A 7,884-nucleotide genomic window follows, 5' to 3' on the forward strand; every position below is an offset into this window, starting at 1 on the left:
GTTGGCTCTGTTCATTCACAGTCTGGACTTTCAAAGCAACAGAAGCTCCTCTTTCTGAAAAAGACAACAAGATTAACAACAATATACAGTGACAACAACCAGATAAAGTGAGTAAAGGAGGGACCCTCCTGGAGAGCGATGTTACACAGAGCATCACAGAGCAGTGAGTATAAACAATTTCAAAGTAATCTACTAAGAGACTGAGACCCCCTTGATGCCACACATGCTCAATTTAAGGAAACACAGGCCACAGCTCGTAGTACTTGGAACAAAAACAAGAAATGGTGAAACAAGACCCCAGGCAGTGATGGTGGCGTAGCCCACACAGAGTGCAGGAGAAAGTGTGTTAGAGTTTGGAGAGACATGATATCCTGCTTCAGGTAACCTTTCTGATTCACAGGACTTTTTCAAAAGCTTAACGCCATTCATTCATTTCTCCCAATCAGATGCATACTGCAACGTCAGAAGTCAGACGTCTTTTTAACTTTGTAAATATGTTATGCTCAACACACATTAATATAATATTGAATGATTTAATGTTAAGTACATGTATTAGCTAATATATTTATTCCACCTGTGACTGGGAAAAGGTTTACACATATTTGATGTTTTTAAATGCTAAATGCATTGTATTTTGTACATTTACCCACCTAATGCTTTCATTCCACCTGTTACTGTCAATGTCAAAGTCAAAAGTCAAAGTATCTTTATTAGTCTCCCCAAGGAGAAATTTGTTTTGGACACTGGGAGAAATTGCTGCAAGAGTTACAACAGATACACACAACAAGCACAGGGTTAAAACAATTAAAAGACAAATATACATTTGGGCCAGTCAAAGAGCTGTACAAATTGCAAATTACCATTTTCTATACTTTTCTAAGCCATCCTTCATACATTCTTCTGTTCTCCCATACATGCCTTACAAACACTCATTCCTACTTCCATAAGCATCAATGCATTCAGTCATAAATAAACATTCATTTATCCATTCATAAATATCCATACATTCAGTTATAACTATGCATTCATTCCTCCCTTCATATCCATACATACATTCAGTCACAGATATACATTAATGAATTCATAGTCATACTCAAACTCATCAATGGCTCGCAATATACTTGAAACTAAAACATTGTGTCATTTGTCTTATGTTGTTTGTTTGTAAGTCATTGTTATTGCTGCTTATCTTAGCCAGGAAACTCTTGAATACGAGATTTTATTTAGGCTTTGCTGGTTAAACAATGTCACCCGTCCAAAAACAAATAACATAATTATGTGTGTTTATATTAAAAGAAAGAAAGGAAAAAGAGTTTCACTCTACAAATAGCTCAACACTAATTCAAAATCTTTTTTGTCATTAGCAATTTATAAAAGTTTTCACTCAAGATCATGGAATATTATATATAAATAAATATAAATGTGCATGCATACTTACAATATGGTCCGGAAACTGTGGAATTACCAACAACGTGACAGTGGATGAATGCTATAGGTATCAAAACATTATAGAAAAATATAATTATAGTGGGAAAAGATACATAGCCTAATAAGAGAGAAAATGCAGTAGGTGTTGTCTCTTAACTCTGGAGCAGCCAATGAACAGTCAGAGCAAGGAGCAGCATCACCTGGACCCAAACCTCAGACGGGGGCCTTCTTTGTGTGCATAATTAAAGAAGTGGGATAGGGTGACCTGCACCTAGAAGTATAGAACAATAGCACTGTGAATGTATGTAGGAGACAACATACTGTACGCTGGTGGGCCAGGGGTGTGTGCTTGTGCTTGAACACCTCCTCACCTGCTCAGATGTGTGTGTGCTAGTGTGTTCACACTTATGACAGTCAAAGATGACAGTCAACACTACATCCATGGCTGCTTGACCACTGCTTCCTGTAGCACGAGTTATTGACTTCTGGCACACAGATGGGAGCAAGATAGAGTTTTGTATTTTAATTATTCTGCCACCACCAATTGGTTTCAGTTCAGTTGAACATTCTATTGTTATAGCAACCCCAGTTGACAGAAATAAAATGTCCCCTCTTTTCCATTTTATTTTTTATGGTGTGGCAGTTAACATGCTAACATTGTTACATCCAACATTTTATCAGATCCGTGGCCAAATATTGACACACAACTTTTATCTACTTCTTGTTGGAGCATCATCTTTTAGTACTTGTTTTATTCTTGCTGTTTTTGATTGTATATTTGTGATTTATTTTTCTCTTGCTACCAATGTATTGCTAATAAAGCTAGCCATTGTACTAGCCTAGCTAACTGAGGCTAACTTTACTATTTTTACTTTTATTGTTGTGAAATAGGCTATACTATGTTTGATGGATTACTGTAGGCTACTGTACTTCTTGTTTAAGACTTTCCCTGGCAATACTTTTCTTTGTTTCTTCATAGTGAAACCAAATTCCTTGTTACTGTATTCATTTATTTTTTAAATGTTTGGATTAACTCTTTTTTATGGTATCATGTTCTTTGATGATTTGTCACCACTATTATTGAATTTGTTCTTTAATACTGCTTCTACAGCTTTTTTCACAATTGCTTCCAGTGAAAACTTTAAAGGCCAACTCCTGTCGATTTCAACCTTTATTGGTAGTGTGTTTACTTGCTGCATAGCTGTACACCTACAGTACAAACCTAGTGAGGGCAGGTAGACAGATATATGGAAACAGACACACAACATATGATTAAATATTCAACATTCATTGCATAGAAAAGACCTAGAGATATCTTACCAAAACGTTTTGTTCCTCAACAGGGTGCTGTAACCTCAGTGCCTGACGGGAGGCGGGTGCCCCTTGCTCAGCCCAGGGCCTTTGTGTCAAGTCGAGTATTTCTGCCTCTGTTATTAAGGGGATTAGTCTGACTGGCCCTGCTGCAGCTGAGCACATGTTGAGTACATAATCAATAATGGAAGGCTGTACAAACGCAGAAGAACAGTCTCACACAGGCGAGCCCTGAGAGAAAGTACAAACTATTATGCAACAGATGCGAGAGGAGCATTATGTTATATTATCCATGTATTAGGCTGCTCTGTCAGCAAAACCACTGTCCTGTTGAGGTTGTTTTTTCTCTCTCTTTACATGTTAACCCTGATGAGATTGGGCAAAGCAAGAACAACTTCATTTACATTAAAGATTATCACATGTCAACCAGGGAACATAATGTGCAGTACAGAAGTAGTCACACCAACTCAGGATAAATACATGACCAGGTTGTTCTGCCTCTGCCTCTGTGACAAAAATACTTAAATTATTCATATTCATATTTTAAGTGACTAAAGGCTGTTCTAGTTATGCTTTGGGTATTTCACAAAAGTGAGACCAGAATCAAGATGTAAGATACCTTCAAGATATGTTTTAAGACATCAAAATACTCAGCTTTGAATGATACTTGGCTGCTGGTTAATCAAGCACATAACCCCCTGTAAAAAAAAAAGATGTAATTTTTACACTGCAGTTTTTATACAAAAACAAACAAACAAGATGTTACATGTTGATTAGTGAGCTTTAGATGTGCTGGTAGGTGGATTTTGTTATATTCGGATAGACTCAGGCTAGCTGTTCCCGTTTCCAGCCTTAATGCTAAGCTAGCCAGCTTCTGGCTGTAGCTGTATATTAAATGGACAGATAGGAGTGTGTGGTATGAATCTCCTTATCTAACTCAGCAACAAAGTGAATAATGATATTTCCCAAAAGGTCAACCTATTCTTTTAAGATTCAAAATTCATATACATACTGCAGGCCTTTGAGTAAAAAACAAATGCAAAGCCATCATATTTATATTTAATAGCATGTTAATCTACCAGTTGCTTATGAATAATTGTGTTTTCTCATTGAAAGGGAGGAATGAATACAGGCTCAAGACTGGATTTAAGAACTCAATACCTGATTGTCATAATTCTGTTGCACAGTCAAATTAATATGAAAATAAAATCAGACAAACTTTCTGTGGAAAATAGATAATAATACAGTTTGTATTTTTTATCATTAATCTTTGAGGAATATGACCGACACACTAAACCCGTATTATATTTCTGTATTATAGCTTTTTTCTTGTAGTTGTCTATTTGGTGGGTCATTGGGACAATATAATCAAACAGCAGTCCTATAAATGATTAAAATTATGCTGCAGACTGGTAATTAGCACAGAAATCTACTTGTCCATAAAATAATATGAGGTTTCCTGTGAGCCAACTGTACATACTGTATTGTGTGTAATGATAAATTTGAACACAAATATTGAGAAAGGCAACAATCAAACACATCACACTTAGATGTTGCATAAGTTTAACACTCATTTATTTGCCGTATTTTTTTTCTTGACGTTTGTTACGTGTCCACAGACATGAGAAAGAACTCCAGAACACTCAAAAGATAAACGTGAGCACTGCGATTTGGACTTCATCACAGGCTGAGACCTGTTTCTGCTTCTGTCAAGCAGCTCAGAGCAAGAGTGGCAGACCTGGGTTCATCTCCTCGGTCCATGATGGCCACCTCACACACACTGAGCTGAAATGTGCAAAACTGTTCCCTGATCTGCACTCTTTGCTCTGGGGTGAGACTTGACGAAGCAGCAGGGCAGTTATTCCTATTCATCATGGTATACAGAGGAAGAGAGAGTTAATATCATCTGTGTGATAAGACCAAACACAGAAAATCTCCATTTATATACAAGACAGAGCCAAGAGGAAGGTTTCCAGTTAGTCATTACAAGGATCATGAATGACAATACTTTACAAGCAGCACTTCAGGGGGGGAAAGCTGTTTTCATTAGCAAGCAGTAAGGCAGGAGAGAGGGACAGAGTTCAGCAGAATATAAGTGGACCTGCATGCTTTGATCCAGAGCTATGACAGTTAAAAAGCAGCCAAATATAAAATAATCAACTCATTTACCTTTCAACATTGGCCATTGAATTATTAGGGTTGGAAGCATTGCAAGTCATCTGCCAGTTATACACAAAAAAATAAAAATCAATGCAATTTAGTGCAGTGTTGTTGTGGTTTAATTGCTGAAGCAAACATGGCACAGTTTCAGGATCTAATCTTCTCCGGTCAGGACAGGGTCGTAACACAAACCAGTATTTTCCATACATTCTTAAAACATCATCATACAAAATCATATTAAATAAAGATGCCTTGTGCATGAGTGCAATATACTATAAGAACATAATCCATCTATTCTATCTATCTATTCTAAATGTTATAAATAAAACTTTCCATTTGTCTTCTGTTCCAACAGACAACATACAGTGCATATTATATACATATATCTATGGGCATTTTACAAAACAAACCAAGTTTATTATACCAAAATGACCCAAAAATAAATGATGTAATACCATTTAATTCTTTGCTAACAGACAGAATATCATTTTCAAAATCAAAGAAGCCACAAGTAGCAACTGATCTAAATGTGAAATATAACCTTTTATTAGTCAAAATGTTTTGTTAACTATAAGGCTGCATTGCTCAACAGGTTGGTTGGCCTGTGGCTTACAGAGTTCTGAATAATTTCAGTTATCTGATTATAAATTAGGTTTAACAAAAAGCTGATCATAACCAGTCAGATGGGAAATAAGAGGAAAATGGGAAAGACAAAATGGTTTGCTGACCACGTCTTTGATAGAGATTTACAAAAAAAGAAGGTGAAAACAGATGTGGATAATATCCCCTTAAATGCAATTAACACAATACAAATAAAAATAAATGTCCACCTTAAACATTCTTTTCTACCTTTTCCCTTCCACTGATAATATTGATCTCAAACCAAAATATGGGGTCATCTTGGTATAATGCAAACAGACAGCAGGTAGAAAGCGACTAGAAACCATCCCTGGACATACAAGTCAAAACAACACAGAGCTAATCATACTGGACTGGTTTCTGACACGAGCATCAAGCTGTCAAATATCTAGCAGCTTAGTACAAAAGCTAAGAGGGGGATTGCTTTTAAATGCAACATTTACAGCCAATGAAAATGAGCTATACGCTGTATACTGTTGCAGCTACTATATAGCATCAATAATAACATTCACTCTCCAAAACATTGACATAGGTCATCAATATGAAGAAAAAAAAAAGATTCACAGCATCTACTTTTACTTTACATAAAAGGTTAATCTTGGACACATGTAACTGACTTCAGTGTTGATGTCAAAGACAACGATGAAGAAGGGAGAGAAGAAAGAGAGGTAAAGAAAGGGAGGCACTATCTGGTGCTTGGACAACACTCTTGCCCGCTCAAAGCAACTGCCTTCAACAGATTCCAGGTCCATGGTCAATTACAACTTTCCATTTAGCTACTAAAGGAGACTTAAATAGGAAACTTATTTACTGTAGCAGACAGAATAAGTGCTTATTTGATTTAATTTATACCCACATAAAGAACAGTTGTCCTCCCGGTGTATTTATTAAGTAAAACATCTTAGGTTAACTTAGGTATAATTGATTAGTTTAAAGAAATAGTTCAACGACTTGGGTAATATGCTTATTTTGCTTTTTTCCAAAAGTAACACTTAGAGAGATTATGCATATAATCATGTTCCCTGATGGAGGAAAACTCAGTACTACACCTCAGTATGGGGACTGCGTCCTCATGAGGATGGTACAGTCGGGTTTGTACCGAGAAGATAATTAGCTTAGCGTAGCATAAAGACGGGAAACAGGGGCAACAGTTATCCTGGCTCTATTTGAAGGCAAAAAGATCCAGCTACCAACACCTTTAAAGCTCACAAATGTACACATTATATCTCATTTGTATCTTCATTTGTGCTGGAAGTGGCCAAGAAATAGCCAGGCACATCATAAAATCTCAACAAGTCATTTTTATACTTCAGTTTGCGTAGCGATTAAACAAGATATGACGTGTTATTAGTGAATTTTAGACGTGCTGGTAGGCAGACTTTGTTACTTTTGTACAGGCTAGCTGTCTATCCCTGCTTCCATTCCTTATGCTAAGCTAAGCTAACCGGCTGCTGGATGTAGCTTCATATTTACCGACTGTACAGAGTGGTATCAATCTTCTCATCTAACTCTCGGCAAGAAAGCAAATAAGTGTATTTCCCAAAACGTCAAACTATTTCTTCAACATCCTAAATGTCTGCTAACACAGCAGCACAGTGAACAATGGTTTGAAACAAGTAAAACAAGAAATAATGCTTTGGTTAAAACAAATGAGTAAACAAATAGTACAATACATTAACTCAATAGAGACAATAAAGTGCCATGCAACAAAACTGGTCAGTGGTCCTGTTACAAATAAATAACAGTGCAGAAAACCTACAATAGCAACAATAAATAACATTATCCTTTATGATTCCACGCACATGGGATCATTAATTTAAAAAAGAAGCACATAACGAGAACAAGGCAAGGACATGAGTTATCTCTCCTGATAATTAATTATTTTGCCTTAACCTAGCCAACAAACTCAGTTTTCATGGAAACAGTTTGAAAAAAAACGACACAGGAACAACAACGTACCCTTTTGTCCTATAAATCATGCTACTTCAATGTTAAAATGACTGATGTTTGCTATCTGAAACCTCTGCAGTGACACAAATACTCTGTGCTGTAGAGCACCAAGCCGATCCAAACTGAGGTAATGTACAGTGTATGATGGATGCATGAATGAGCGATCATCCCTGCACTTAACACACTTCTACAAAAACAATCCACTTTTATGTTTGCAATTCCCCACTCACCCAATGGCGTTAATTAAAAGTACATGAATGGTTGATTTAAAACTGGGACTTATTTTCAGTTATTATTTGTGAAGGAGGGACTGACTACATACTAAATCTCTACAGGGATCTGGTAGCCTCACAGATGACAGATTTCGGCATGAAAGCTAATCAAAACTAGTCCCAA

General features: G+C 36.6%; 1 protein-coding gene across 1 annotated transcript in view; it reads right to left on the bottom strand.

Moving 5' to 3' along the window:
* Positions 1 to 4,354: 4,354 nt before the first annotated feature.
* The window catches only part of kif1ab (kinesin family member 1Ab), a 27,931-nt gene continuing 24,401 nt past the window's right edge, over positions 4,355 to 7,884 (bottom strand). Inside the window, exon 48 of the mRNA XM_078264744.1 lies at positions 4,355 to 7,884. This exon is cut by the window's right edge and continues 345 nt beyond it. The gene's annotated coding sequence lies outside the window, so the exon portion shown is untranslated.

The sequence above is a fragment of the Sander vitreus genome, chromosome 12, assembly GCF_031162955.1.
Source record: "Sander vitreus isolate 19-12246 chromosome 12, sanVit1, whole genome shotgun sequence".
Taxonomy (NCBI): Eukaryota; Metazoa; Chordata; class Actinopteri; order Perciformes; family Percidae; genus Sander; species Sander vitreus.